Source organism: Apteryx mantelli, chromosome 8, assembly GCF_036417845.1.
Source record: "Apteryx mantelli isolate bAptMan1 chromosome 8, bAptMan1.hap1, whole genome shotgun sequence".
NCBI classification, from domain to species: Eukaryota; Metazoa; Chordata; class Aves; order Apterygiformes; family Apterygidae; genus Apteryx; species Apteryx mantelli.
In genome coordinates this window covers 17,300,375-17,316,622 of record NC_089985.1, presented here as the reverse complement: position 1 = coordinate 17,316,622, position 16,248 = coordinate 17,300,375, and the positions used below count along the sequence as shown (strand labels likewise).

Below are 16,248 nucleotides of genomic sequence, written 5' to 3'. Positions count from 1 at the left end.
TACTAGCACATTTAAATTATTTAGATGATCTGCAGAGATAATATAAAACAAAAGAACCCACAACCAGAACATCCATAGCATTTACTAGAATAATTAGGTGTGGAAGGAATCCAGGGTCAGCCCCCAATCCTGTCATGAACATGTTAAAGGAATTTGAGCACATGTGCATTGAATCATGGTAGAATATATTCTGAAATAAGCAAAAAGCCAGGAATATCAAGGACTAAAGTTGCTCTCATGTTCTTTGCTTTTACTGAATCCAAGCTTTAAGCTTTTAGTGTGCTGTAAGAATAGCCCCACTTAGCAGTGAGAGGAACACTGGTGTTGAACATCTAGAAATACTTCCACAGACAGGTTTCCTTCTTTCCCTCTGTATTCACACTGCAATTACAGCTCATGCTAAGAGAGCCAGTAAAGTAATGAATAGAAGCTTTTGATCACTGGATATGTTATCTTCTATGCTGCTTTAAGCACTAGCTAATTTCCCCCTTACATGAAATTAAAGATTCCATTATTATGTCCTCCAACCTAAGCAGTTTGCACTTGAGCAGTATGAAGGCCTTTGAAAGACTGTGCCCCATAATATAGTTTGTTGAATATTCTATATCCACATCACCGCAGCCACATCGAAGGGATTTCAAGGCATACAGGGTTATTAGATAGCCAAATCATATCCCTGCTTCCTAACAATTGCAGCCCCGTTCATTCCATACAGCAGAAAATTAACATCTGGAATTCTACTATCCTGCTAGCAGCTGGGACTGTGCTGCTAAATCAGGAAGTGAACTGTGCTCTCCTCAGGGTTTTAATTGTTACAGAACGCACTCAGGGCTCTTAGCAGAAAAGTAACAACTGTTCTAGTTACTGAAAAAATTACTCGTGTACAAAACACTTCTTAATAAAGTTATGTAAGTGCATGAGACGCTTGTATAACATGGAAACATTGTGCACATTCACTCTATATTTAAATTGACTTAAGAATGAAGAATAGCTTCCTTCCATTTCAGAAGTTATTCCAACAGGTCCAGTATAAAGTCATGGAATTAAAATTTCATGAAATTAAAAAACAGCTTGGGAAAATACTAGCCATTACTTCTTTCGAGTTGTGAGGAATAACATGAAACCAAAGGACAGAGGCTTCGTGGCAGCAAACACAAGGAAAAAAAACAAACAAAACAAAAAACACTTATTTCTCTTCAAACTGGACTTCTCTGAAAGTCTGTGACCCCTCACAGGTATTAGCAATTTGGTTTGAGAACATCTGTTACAATATCCGTAAGCTCTTCCAGACTCTACTATTCTTGCAAACACTTCCACTAACTTGAACAAGATGCTAGCATAGGTGATTAAGCTCTAGGTAAATTCTAGTTTTCCATGAGTTTCAAGAAAGAGTAAGGAATTACCAGCCTGCCAGCCAAGCCTTTTGTGACAACAAGGGCTTTATGGAAGAAATCATATCCTTTTTTCCAGAAGTCACAGTAAATTGCAAGAATTTTGACAGTCCATAGTCCCCTTTGACTATTTTCCACGTGTGGCATATGTAAATTCTACCTTTACTGTAAATGTGCTTCAGCTCATTTTTAATCTTACATGAAATACAAGTCATAGAAATTAAACAAGCAAATAATTACTGAAATTTCACATCCACAGATTGCACACCTATGTATGTAATATATGGTGAACTGTAAACTACATTACACTTGCATGTATTTGCAAAATACAGAATTTGGGAAGTTCAGTATGCAAAAAATCAGCTGATCTAATAATTCGAGATACTAGATTTTTCAGTACTAAGTATGCAACAGGCTGTTTTAATCACTGTGACTAGCCAGAGTAAGAAAGCGCAATCACGCTGAACCAAAGGTTTCATAAGTAATGATTCCTATGAGATAGCAAGAAAAAAAAAATCTACAGTAGGAACTAAGAGTACAGGAAAACTCACTTCACAGAATCACACAGAATCACAGAATCACTGAGGTTGGAAGGGACCTCTGGAGATCATCTAGTCCAACCCCCCTGCTCAAGCAGGGTCACCTAGAGCATATTGCACAGGATTGCATCCAGGCGCATTTTGAATATCTCCAGAGAAGGAGACTCCACCACCTCTCGGGGCAACCTGTTCCAGTGCTCTGTCACCCTCACAGTGAAAAAGTTTTTCCTCATGTTAAGATGGAAGTGTCTGTGTTTCAGTTTGTGCCCATTGCCTCGCGTCCTGTCGCTCGGCACCACTGAAAAGAGTCTGGCCCCATCCTCTCGACACCCTCCCTTCAGATACTTGTACACATTGATAAGATCTCCTCTCAGCCTTCTCTTCTCCAAGCTAAACAGGCCAAGCTCTCTCAGCCTTTCCTCATAAGAGAGATGCTCCAGTCCCCTAATCATCTTTGTGGCCCTTCGCTGGACTTGCTCCAGTAGTGCCACATCCCTCTTGTACTGGGGAGCCCAGAACTGGACGCAGTACTCCAGATGGGGCCTCACCAGGGCTGAGTAGAGGGGGAGAATCACCTCCCTCGACCTGCTGGCAACACTCTTTCTGATGCAGCCCAGCATACCATTGGCCTTCTTGGCCACAAGGGCACATTGCTGCCTCATACTTAACTTGGTGTCCACCAGCGCTCCCAGGTCCTTCTCAGCAGAGCTGCTTTCCAGCAGGTCAACCCCCAACCTGTACTGCTGCATGGGGTTATTCCTCCCCAGGTGCAGGACCCTGCACTTCCCTTTGTTGAATTTCATGAGGTTCCTCTCTGCCCACCTCTCCAGCCTGTCCAAGTCTCTTTGAATGGCAGCACAGCCCTCTGGCGTATCGGCCACTCCTCCCAGTTTTGTATCGTCAGCAAACTTGCTGAGGGTGCACTCTGTGCCTTCATCCAGGTCATTGATGAAGAAGTTGAACAAGACTGGACCCAGGACTGACCCCTGGGGGACACCGCTAGCTACAGGCCTCCAACTAGACTCTGTGCCACTGAGCACAACTCTCTGAGCTCTGCCATTCAGCCAGTTCTCAATCCACCTCACTGTCCACTCATCTAACCCACACTTCCTGAGCTTGTCTATGAGGATGCTATGGGAGACAGTGTCAAAAGCCTTGCTGAAGTCGAGGTAGACAACATCCACTGCTCTCCCCTCATCTACCCAGCCAGTCATTCCATCATAGAAGGCTATCAGATTGGTTAGGCATGATTTCCCCTTGGTGAAGCCATGCTGACTACTCCTGATCACCTTCTTTTCCTCCACATGCGTGGAGATGGCTTCCAGGATGAGCTGCTCCATCACCTTTCCAGGGATGGAGGTGAGGCTGACTGGCCTGTAGTTCCCTGGGTCCTCCTTCTTGCCCTTTTTAAAGACTGGGGTGACATTGGCTTTCTTCCAGTCCTCGGGCACCTCTCCTGTTCTCCATGACCTTTCAAAGATGATGGAGAGTGGCTTAGCAATAATGTCCGCCAGCTCCCTCAGCACTCGTGGGTGCATCCCATCAGGGCCCATGGATTTGTGGGTGTCAAGTTTGCTTAAATGATCTCTAACCCACTCCTCCTCCACCAAGGGAAAGTCTTCCTCTCTCCAGACTTTCTCTCTTGCCTCCAGGGTCTGGGGTTCCTGAGGGCTGGCCTGAGCAGTAAAGACTGAAGCAAAGAAGGCATTCAGTAACTCTGCCTTCTCTGCATCCTTCGTCACCAGGGCACCCACCCCATTCAGCAAAGGGCCCACATTTTCCCTAGTCTTCCTCTTGCTGCTGATGTATTTGAAGAAGCCCTTCTTGTTGTCCTTGACATCTCTAGCCAGATTTAATTCCAAACGGGCCTTAGCCTTCCTCGTCGCATCCCTGCATACTCTGACAACATTCCTATATTCATCCCAAGTGGCCTGTCCCCCTTTCCACTTTCTGTAGACTTCCTTCACTTGCTTGTATTATGACTTCTCTTGCATAATCAAGCAGAAAGACATACTGTAATAAAAGTGAGGTATAAGAACATTGGTAGGGCAGTAAAAGAAAAAATTTGAAAAAATATAGGGAAGGGAAAGGAAGGGGAAAAAAAGATTTTCTCAATACTTGCACCCAAAGAGCCGAAATGTGGATATTTACTCATGACAGTTCTGAAAAATGATGACAAAGAAAACAATGACCTCCACAAGACAGAAGCAGTGCAGTTCCCCAACATGTTCCAAGCTTATACCAGTTAATTTGCATTTGCTGTTAGACCTTTATACCAAAGTTGAAACTTCCCAGATTTATTACTTTCTAGGTAAAGTTTTTTGGACTTCCTGACAAATAGACCTTATTTAAAGCCACTAAACATTTATTTGAAAGGAAAAAAAAAAAAAGCTAGAAAGTAGTTGTGCATGATGAGATCTTTCTTTAGCAGAGATCTTTCTTCACTAATATTCAGAAGGGGAAAAGCACAGACAGCTGCTTTCATTTGGCCGGTGGACTCTTTGTATTTTACTGACTACTGATCAAGATTCTTTCCAAAACCAAAGCAGTCATGAGATGCTTTTTATGCACATTCTAGTACTAGATTCTGAAAGAACTTGAGCTGTTATATAAATGTGTGCACAGGATAAATAAAAAGCCATTGTGATAGTCAGCTTATCCTATGTTTCAAAGACTCTGCTTAGAAGAGGTAGCTACAGATGACTGATACATACCAGATAAAACAAATCTCTCTAAGCAACTCCTTCTAAGAGCCAAAGTTTTGGGATTAATATAACAGCCTTATTTTTCTTCGCTTCTCTTTACCTTAGGTATAAAGTAGACCTATTTCATATATTTTTTTCCAGCAGAAAAATATGCTTTGAATTTGTCATTTATTTTTAAGCGAGAGGAGAAAGGCATACATATATGCACACACTTATCACACTCCGAATTTGAGGTTTTTTTCTAATAAAAATAGCTTTTCTTTTCTGAAGCCACTTATCTCTTTAACAGCTATTAATGTTTAGTTTCAACATATTCACAGAACAGAAGCTGGATTTAAAAGCTGTTAGCACTGAATATTTTGAAAAAAGTACATGGGCTTAACCAAAATTGGTAACAACTAGCATATACCTAGTACCAGACCTGTATACAGTGAATTAGTGTAAAGAGGGGGAAGGAAAAGAAAAAAGGCTGGGGGGGGGGGGGGAACGACCCATATGATTTAGTACAGCTTACAAAGACCCCATTCTTTTGTTTGGATTCTAACAGTATGAAGAATAATACATCTATTACCAAAATCTCCTGCTAGAAATGCTGGTGCACTTTAAACAAGTTTCACTTGCACAGCATTTCTTCTTCTCCTGCTTTGAAATACATACTTAAAAAGCTTCATAATTAACACCATTCACATTTTGCAAGGTTCTCAGAGATCAGGAACTGTTTCTGGAAAGACTTGCTCCAAATTCGGCAAACAATTACAGCATACATTATGCTAAGGTGCGTTAAGTGTCTGGCTTCTGCACGGGTAAGGAAACGTGCTTACCCACGGTTAAGTCCAATAAGCTAAGCAGTCAGTTATAACTTAAAAAAAAAAAACATATAAAAAGAGAGAGAGAGCACGCACGCAAGCAAGCGCACGAGAGCACGCACGAGTGAGGGAAAAGACAACAAGCCTAAAAAACAGAACATTACAACAGCCTGGTAGAAACAAATGATATATTATAACTGGGATGCAGTCACAGGACTATGCGTAACTCTGTTACAGCTAAACACCAATAGGTTCTGGTAAAATTAGTTCTGTGTGCTACTTTAATGAAAGTATAAAGCAGCATATTCAAAAGGCCACAAGCACAAAGAAAACAGTCATAGCAAATTCTATACTGAATGTGTGAATAGTTATTGTGAACTGGCCATGCGTTAGTCAAAAATATAAGCAGCCTCCCTTCACCTTAGATCTTCGTAATGATATGAGCCAAGCAATCTAAATAGAAAATGTTTGCCTGTGCTACAAGAAGGAAAAGAAGAAAAGCCCACAAAACCAAAACCTGCTGTCCTCATGGAAGGACAGCAGCTTTAGACATTTGGCACCACAAGCTCAAAGGGCCAGTTTATCTGCACTGCAGCTACAGACCCAGAAATTTTACAGCGTTCCAGCCGCCACCCTATTGCTTTTCTGTGCCATTAATGGCATTTAAATTACAGACCTGCGGCAGCCATGTAGTCAAAACACCACATCACCCAATGAGGCACTGTATTATAATGCCAGCGTGTCTGTGCTTTAACTGTTCTTTCATATACTGTACCACTTGTTGTCAATCACCCTCTTTCTCTGCCAATGAATAGGCATGAGAGACAATTCTATCTTTAGATGCCACAAACTTCTTACACAGACGGCCGTAATAGTTCATTCATCATGTAGCCAAGACTCCCATTTACATTAATGAAATTTTAGAGGTACAAATAATACAGGGCCCAAGAGAAAACATCATGTGAGAATTTAAACTGAAAATACAGGATATGGTTAGGAAGTCATAGATAGAAGTTAGCATAATTAAAAATATATACCTGATCTAGTTTAGTTTAATTTAATGTTACAGGGTTTTTTGTTTCCAGTTTCAGTAATATATCCCAGATATACTGAAACACTGTTTTCTGGAGTCAGACATTTACTTGCACATATTATTCACAATAACAAAAAGTTATTCACAGTAACAAATACTGATCAAATAGCACTTTGTACTTTGACAGCATCTCAAACAAGAATACATTCAATTTCTAAACTATTATATGACAAAGATCTGAGTTGTTTTTTTTTTTTTTTCCCTAGATGATCCTGAGAAGTTAAATAGCAGGAACCTCTGGTCATATAAAGTCATTAACAAAGCTAGGTAACAAATCCAGGTTTTTGGTCTGGGTTTAATCCCCCCTCCCCCAATCAAAACCTAAAAGCAAGCTGTTTCAAGGTCACAAAAGTGATTTGGGGGGAGGTCTGTTCCTAAAAGCTGGTGTGCTGCTGGAAGCCCTCAAACAGCCAGCTGTACTTAAGTTGAAAAAGGTTTATTTATCTAAAGAAGAATTTTCAAATTTTCATGACGCTTCTTATTTTCAGATTAGGATTCTGTATAATTTAAAGAAAGTTATGTTCATCACTCTGAACGCTAAGACCTCAAACTAGTGTTTCATAATATTCACACTAAGAAAAAACGTTTATTAAACTACAGTAAGCCAGCTTTTTCAATACTGGCTTATTTCTAAGATCATATACAAAGTACTAATGATTTTTGCTTATTAAAGGCATAGTCTCAACTCAGAAAAGCTAAATATCAGAAATCCACGAAGCTTTAGAGCAAACACTAAAGCTGCCAAGATTATCTAAAGCAACAGAATATATTCAACAGTTCAACTCAACTTTTAAAATTGTTTCCACCAAAAAAATTAGCATGCAACTTCCCCCCGCAAGCATTGCAATATTGTCTTCATTTTTGTCCAAAATGAAAAACGTATGCTTTCCATTGCAAACAAAATTGTATTTTATACTTTCAAAAGTGACCTAGCTTGTTTATTTTTTCTCCTGCAATCTAATGGTGAAGCATTCTATTTTAAACTTCATCTAGAACTACAATGATTTGGCATTGGATAGCCAAGTATAAAAGCAAAACAAAAAAACCCTCAGCCATTCACTCAGTCCTCCTCACCATTCAAACAAAACATTAAACAGGCACTGAAGTTATCCACACATATGAAAAGCCCAAATAATATAAGGTTCTCTTGAAAATTTAAAGTGTCAATAGTCAAAAAGATACATTTATTACTCCCGACCTTTAGAACAGAAAGCTTAGTGTCCTTCAGATACAAGTTTTTGTCAAGCAGCTGACAGACAAAACATGTAGAAATATATCTGCTTTTTAAAGTCTTGTGAGGTTTATTGCTCTCTAGAGCATATCAAAAATCCATTATTAGACCAGAAAAGGAATTTGAAGCAAAAAAGGTCAGGAATACTTAATATTTTTCTGAGTGGTAAGCAAAATACAGCTAGCAGTTAGATAGATGGCCACTTGCATACCCCCTTTGTTTCAGTATCAGCTTTTACATTAGATTGCAAACAGCTGTCAGTGGTTCCATACAGATAAACTTTGGAAATATAGCCATTACTACTCCTGGGACAGAAGTGAATCCTTAAATATTGTACCTTTATTTAAGGGTTTATGTACCAAAGTCTGAAACATTTTCACTAACAAAAGTGTCTCTGGACAGTTCCATCAAGCCTCCCCGATGTACACCCAACATGACTGGCAAAGAGACTCCTGGAATAACTGAGGTTGGAAGGGACCTCAAGAGCTTATCTAGTCTAATGTCCTGCTCAAACCAGAGCTAGCTTTGGCATTACCCTGTGCAGGGCCTTGTCCAATTGATTTTTAAGCATCTTCAGTGTATAATTACCAACATCTCTTTGGGCATATTCTTGTGCTTTGCCACCTCACTTTTTTCTTATACCTAGTCAGAATTTCCCTTGCTGTAACTTGTTTCCCCATTTTATAATTTCACTGTGCACCTCTGAGAAGAGTCTGGCTCCGTCTTTTCTATAACCCCTTCATTAGGTTGTTGAACAGCACTGTTAGTCCCCCCCCTTATTTTCTCTGTCTCCTTCAGCCTCTGCTGGCATGTCAATAATATTGTGAGACAAACTTTAAACATGTAGTAAACGTAGTCAAGTCTATACAGAAGCCTGCATCATCAGCCAATGACTAAAGTTGAGAATATCTACATTTTAGCTATAGCATTTAATTTCTGTACATTATTTACTTGTCTTTGTACTAAGAAATAACTGTGGTATGCCAGATACTATCCTGTGGCAACTGCCAGTAAATGCTCTAAATTTAGTCGAGACCACTATGTTAACAGTGTATTAAATGACTTACTAACAGTCACTGAATCTAGCCACGAACGATTCTTTGAAGATACTTTTAGTATTTCATCATTTTAATCTGACCACATTCATCAACGCCTTAATAATATTTAGTTTCTTTTAAATTAATGTCATTCATTAGAACTGTTTAAAAGGCTATTCAGAAGTTGGTGCAGTCAGCCTGGGCTGGATTCATTCCAAGTACTGATGGTTTGTTCTGATGATTTGATCTGAAAAAAAATCCTCCTTGCAGAGAAGTAATTAGCCTTCCCTAAATTCAACTCTAATTAAAAGTCAGCATAAAATTCTCACTTAACTTCATTGAGAGCAAAGTAAAGTAACAACAGGCCCTTCTGAAAAACTTACTCCAAAGACTTACTGTTTAGCCCAAAGCTACCCCTGGAACAATTCACTGCTTTTAAGTGAATATGACAGACTCTGAGAAGTATCTATTAAAAGATACTAGGTTTGATTTCTTACCACTGGAGATCTTCTGCATAGAGTTTGCCTCCTTCAGTTGGTTTGATAAAGGTGTGGATTGCTAGCCTTCAAGTAATGATAAAAATACTACATAGTCTCTTCAGACATTTGCTTGAGAAAAAGTGGTATTATATACTAAAGAAAAAGCACAGGAATTTAATTCATGTTTGACCATAACTGGATGTAATTTGTGTTTCAGGGGTAAAATGAAACAGCTGGGGGGGGAAATGGATACTAGAATACCTTTCCCTGTATCTCTAGTCCATTTTTGAATTTACTGATATGGTCCTGCTGACCTCAAAGAGCTTCACCGATTATTGTAGCAGAAGAATGCTACAGGAGAGGACTGCATTTAAACAAGAAGCAAAACCAAATGAGAATAATATGTATTTGTTCCATTTCAGTCTTCTACTGAAAGCACCTGACCATCATTTCCACATTTGTGCACAATTGGAATTAAAGTAATTATGTTCTTCATGAACAGTCATGATGATATGACAAACACAACTTTCAATGCTTTCTTGCAAACTTTATTTATTATGACTTAAAATATATATCTTCATTTTATTCTGATCTACTGTTGTAGATGCTGATTTTTTGCTCCTTTCTTGAAAAACAAACTCCCCTTGGAATCCCCTTAAGAACAGACAAGAAGTCTCAAGTTAGACTACATATTTCCATGATTCTCAGGAAATTAAATACATTCCATTTATATCGTGTTATATAATTATTTTCATATCTTCTTCCTTTCTAAATATAGTAAAAAAAGTGTATTATTCAATTTGAATGTATCAAAATAAAACAGATATACTACTTTTCCAATAAATCTATTCTTCTATATTCATATAGGAAGACACACAATTAAATGCTTAAATTGGTCCATTTTCAGGAAGGTTTTGGTTGTAGAATGTTAATGGAAACAGGCCTTTACAAAAACCAATGCAAAAATAAATTTTGCTTCGCTTCTCAGCTGCATAGACCTGCCCTGGCAGTTCCATCAAATAGACAACAAGATTCGACATATAGTAAGAATTCTTCACTCTTTACTGGCAAAAAGAAAAGAAAGTCTATTTTGCTAGCATCTGAGATCTCCCTTTATTCAGACCTGTTTACATTCAGTCATGTTCACAATGACCAAATTTTGAATTATCTGATAAATACCTCTATGTGTTAATTTGCTTTAGGTACCTAAGACAGGTGTGGCTGTCTTCTCTAAACAAGCATTTTGCTTTCTTCCATCTTTTAAACTAACACACAACAGTAGCGCAACTGTCTGCAACACCTAATTTGTATATTATTAAATCCAGCAATGCAGAATTTAGTTTTAATATAGTTTTTAATTTATTTGACTTGCATAATCAAGTAGCAAATACCTATATTCAGAGATCTGTGGTGGGACTCAATGGGACAATGAAATAGAAACAATCTGTCCATTCTGGATTTTTCACTGATTACCACCACTCAGATGCACGGGGCTGTAGAGAAAGTTAGAGCAGGGCTGCTGTAGCTATGCTTTAAAAAAAAAAAAAAAAAAAAAAAAAAAAAAAAAAAGTAGATTTAATGTTACAAAAATTATACAAGTTAAAATAAAACTATTTAAGCTACCACAGTAGGAGTCTCCTGATCAATAATTACTTTTATAATCAGACATTTGCCATAAATGTTCACTAGAGTGAAAGTGAATTAACATGATCCGAAAGAGAATCAAAACCCATAGAAACATCTGTCTGCATTCTGCTCCATAACTTAATGCCCCTATTGCCCAACCTAGGACAAGCTTTCTAGGTTTTTGTTTTGTTCTCCCCACCCCTCCCCGTCATACAAGAAAAATCAGAAAAAGATGTGAATATTGTATGATGAAAAAGCCAAACAAACCTAAATATAATCAGGTCTCAAGTGAGTATCCATGACAAGTTCACCACTAACTTGTAAACGGTGCATTGAATTGTCTTCAGTGTATAATTACCAACTTGTCATGAGCCACAGACACGTAACACCTTGCACTGCAATCTATATCGCCACAGTTCACAACAGAAGGATAGCTCCTGAGGTATTATTTCCCCTCTACCCATCTTGCTGTGTATTTTTGCAATGTATTTCTGAATTTTATCATTAGACCCCAGCTGGAAGTACATGCTTATTGTCAGGCAGCATTCCCCCATAAACCCTCTTCTCCCGCCATGAAGAGAAAATGCAGGACACAGCACTGTGGTGATGGGAAGAAAAGAGGCATGGAAGGTGGAGGGAAGAACCGCACAGTCTGAAGGAGTAGCTCTACCAGAACTGCTGCAGAGAGCATCCACTTTAGTCAAAATAACTCTTCAACTGTGCCTCATCATTAGCTACTGCACACCACACCTCTCACAAGAACAGACACGTTTTCCATGTTTGTGCACTCAGTCTCATTTTACATAAGCAACATATGTTCTCCTTCATTGTCTCAAATTAACAAATAAGAAATCAAACAAGAGGCAGCAAGGCTCATATTATTTGCACACATTTTTACAATCCGTATTCCCAAGTATCCCCAAAGGCATCTGGAGAGGAGTAACTAGATTGTTTTTGATGACTAGATCTTTTGAAGGAGTGGAAAGTGCCAAAAATATCAGTGTAAAGTTTTCATAACAAATCAGTTTTAAAAGTATGCTCTTGGTGGCTCCAATTTACCTGCTAAACCTCTTCCTGGAGGACAATCCAGCTGGAGAAGATGTATTCCGAGTGCAGATTGCTTGACTGTGTTGTGTCATACATGCTGAAGGGAGAGCTCCTGAGTGATAAGGGCTGATATCAAGTTAGGCCTAGGAAGAAAACAGAATATCCAGCAAAGAAATATTAGCCTTTTAGTTGAGGGCAAGTAGAGTCAACCAAAACCACAATTATTTAAACCCATTTTTTAATTGGGGGGGGGGGGGGAAGGAGGGGAGGAGAGAAAAAAGAAAAAGAAGAAAGAAAACCTCCAAAAGATAGATCAGATCAACAAAAAGAATTAGAGTTACAGAGGTGATAAATGTTGCAGTTATATTTCAAACATCTATCCTGAAAATACCTGTAGAGATCTAGTCAACTATATATAGTGCTCAGAGAACTCTGTATGTAAAAGGACTCTCAGAAGTCAGCGCAGTGAAAAGAGCTCCTAAATTAGGCAGGGGAATAATGAGGAGAGTCATGAGTCTAAAACTGCAGCCTTGAAGCTCTGGATTTCATGCTGCTCCCTCCTGCCATTACAGCAACAATCCCAGGACCTCCCTCTGGAGTTTGGCACTCCAAACACTCCTTTTGCAGCTGACTAGGGAGAGGTGCTTTGCTGCCTCCCTCTCCAGGAACATCCAGGCATGGAGGGCCTGGATTCAAATTCCAGCTTTGTCAACATGATCATGACCCAAATCTTCCCCTACCCTGATACCAGGTGTTCTGATGTGAGGAGTGCTCTCAAACACCTCCTCAATAAGCTTTTACACTTTGCAAGGAGCACTTAAATATTCAGCTGGCTACAGAGAGTATGTTAAGCTACAGCTCATTAGCCGAGACACCAACCTCTGAGGGAGAGACCTTGCGTTTCACATTCTGCTCCTATGAGCAGGGGACCCCACACTCGCCCACCTTTCATCCCAGGACCAGCACAGAGGTGCTGGAGCAAGCCCCGCAGGCTGCTCCTGCAGCGGGATGCTCGGTACGCATCTCCTTGGCAAGGCCCAGGCCTAGGCAATGACCAGTTCTGCCAGCAGATAGGTCCGTGGCTAACGGCTTTGGGCACCTCCATAGAGGGACAACCGCTGAATAGGGGGGTTGAGGATTTCAGTTTGGGGTTTATGCACTTGATGATGGTTAAGCACCTAAGCTAGGTGAGCAATAAATATTTATTTATATATTTTATGTATATATAAATAAATATTTATTTAAAATATTTTTATATTTTTATATATAAAGACTAAATACACTTAACGTGAATGAAAAAAATTCACTCTATTGTGTCTCATAAAAGAAACTGGCTATCAGTATTTTTGGGAAGGTCCCTGGATTCTACAAAAACTGGAATTAAGTTTTTTTTTTTCCTCCCCTCTAATGGCATTTATAGTTAATGATGAAAAAGATTTGTTTGCATTGTAGATTCAGCATTACTTTTTTCATTTTAATTTTAACATTACACCATTTTAGCTTTCAGCATGCCAAGTCCGTATAGACATCATCTGGTTGATGAAAAAAGAGGGTAGCTGAACAGCTTTATAGGTATTCTGCTGGCTGAAGTTCTGTGCATGTGCAAGGCAGTTTGGCAGCAAAATAGTTGAAAAAAATTTTCCCCCCACCTTTTCTTAATAAAAGAACCAAAGTGATCCATTGTGGTGAATGAATCTATTCCTTTTCATTCATTCTAAACCACTGTTTTAAGGTTGTCTTCAAACAGAACAAAGTACAACTGGCTTGCATTTTCAAAATTAAGTTTTAAAGTTTGTTTAAAATAGAAGAATTTTAAAAATTCCTAAACACAACTCATGGCAAGTGAAGAGCTCAATGGCAAATACAGCAGCTGAACATAAATGCATCCCATGCAATATAAGATACAAAAAAGGAATCTATATAGGACCTTGCTATCATTTGAGGCCAGTTTTACTCCTTAACCATACAGGCTGGCCAGAAGAGTATTACATAACAGCAACTTCAGATGTCATTTTCTTTAAATACTACCCTCTTTTCACTGAAAAGCAGAGCATTAGACTTTTTACAGGCTCTGACAGACAGGGAAAGGAGCCAGCAGCCATATTTAGCACGAAGTGACTGATTTCTGGCACCATTTAGCTTCTCTGCATCATGAATCTGGCAACCTGGTAGGTTCTTTTCAAAGATGCTGATTGAATAGTTGATACTAGTATTACACAAAGACTCAAAAAGGAAAGCATGAGAGAGTTGGTCCTAAGCCCCTAGACTACATTAATTTTTTTTTTTTTTTTTTGAAAGACGGGGCAGGGGGGAAAAAGAAATCCTGGGCTGAATGCCAAAGCCAAGGCAATGTTGACCAAATGCATTGTCCAGCTTCTGTGTACCTTTGACAAAAATCTATAACTTATAATCAAACATTTTAGGCACAAAGAAGCCATAAGCCAAGACAGACTGCTAGCTCTTTCCTTAATTTTCATGAGACAGAGCATATGCTACAAAGTCCAGATTTTGTTCTTATTTTTGACCAATAAAACTATCCCTATTTCCATTCCGTTAAAAAAAAAATTATTCCGAGGTATAATACTCCAGCAAGTCTTTGCAATTATAAAGATGGTGAATTCATATGCATCCACTACACTTACAAGGAGTTTTGAACTACAGAACCCCCAACTCACTACCACCAAGTGTGTGTGGAAATCAGTTACTGTTTGAAAAAAGTGGCCATGTTTTGTTGCTGAATGTGAAAGTGGAATTAATTGGTAAGACATAAAAGCTTGAAACACTTGCGCATCTGAAACATTAGAGAAATTTTTAATCATACACATAAAACCATGTTTATAGACCTACAGCTTGCGAAGACTGGAAAGGAAGACAAATAAGGTTGGTTCAATGTCCTCAGGGGGCGGAGAAGGGTGAAGAAAGAGGACAAGATTCAGACTGGACACACATACCAGGTAAGCAACCATTCTTTCTCTAATTCAGAGCCTCTTTCAGTTTGCACAGTGAACCTTTCTTTCCATTTCTCTGAAGTAATCAAGTGTCTGGATTACGCTCTTCTAGCTAATTCCTTCATATCTGATCTACACAGCACAGGCCCAAGTGTAGGGCAGAGTCTCAAATGTGCGACTAACCCACCTTCTCATTTACTTGGTCTTTTTCACTGCATGCATGCATAGCTAATGAAATAGAAAATTAGCTATGTTTACATGCAACTAATACAAATGAGTTTTCCTAATGAAAAGAATGGAACATAATTACATGCTTTTTCCTATAATCCACTTAAGATGATATTTCTCTGCCTGTCCCTCATCAATATCTTGGCCCAGTGCACGCAGCCCATATAAATGCATTTTCTCAGTAAAGAGGTCTAGGGTTTGCTCTGCTATTGACTCATTTGTGAAAGCTGCACAACACTATCTAAACAAGTGATCCACATTTCATGATTTCATCCAATTACCAAAGTTTGAATGTAAAGCAAACTTAGTTGCCTATGTTTTAATTGTATTTCAAAGTTCCTCTTAAACAAAGCAGTCTTGCATTCTCTTCTCCCAAGATACTTCTTTTTAGACTACACGTTCTCTACCTCTTTTGAATATGCAAGATTACAAAGGACCGTGGATTTTCACAGCAGAGAGACAGCTGATATCTGAACATTAGCAAGTCAATAACTGGAGTCTGGCATGAATTAGAGTAGGAAGGAGCTTCAAGATTTAGATCCGATTAGGCATTCATATTTCATAAATGAACCCAATCTGAACCACAGGCAGAAGTCCAAAGTGGAGCTCGAAGCTGCTCTTGTATGCAGTACCTGTAATTTGAAGACACATTAAGCTCATCGGGCAGTCACAGATCAAAATGAAGGAGCAGCTGAAACTAAAAGAGGTGATGGAAGCAAATCAGAACATCTTCATAAGGGGAAAGGAAAGCTGAGGCATCTGTCAACAGCCTATAACTTGGATGTTTGTTAATGATTTTATATTCAATGTTATTCAGTACATTATTCAGTTGTAATTACTGCAAGGCATATCTACACAGTTTAAGCGAGTCACAGGTACTAGAACTAAAGAATTTTACATTACTCTGTTTTATAACATTCATTATTTGAAAGAGACATTGCAGTGAATTTAACAAATTTCTGTGCTATTCTTGCACTCAGAGTGTGCTTTTCAGTGAAACAAAAAAAGGTCTGGAAATTCCACTGAGTGTCAAGGGAGCATGCAGTTTCAGGGTAATACAGAGTTTTAAGAGACCAGTAGGTGATTTTCAGCAGAGAAGAACTTTCACTAGTCCCTTT

At 38.9% G+C, this 16,248-nt stretch overlaps 1 long non-coding RNA gene across 1 annotated transcript in view; it reads left to right on the top strand.

The window, feature by feature from the left end:
- LOC106499724 (uncharacterized) overlaps positions 1-16,248 on the top strand; it is a 66,797-nt gene that overhangs the window by 38,216 nt on the left and 12,333 nt on the right. Inside the window, exon 3 of the long non-coding RNA XR_001295234.2 lies at positions 14,796-14,908. This is a non-coding gene — a long non-coding RNA (uncharacterized lncRNA). The remainder of the gene's footprint in view (positions 1-14,795; positions 14,909-16,248) is intronic.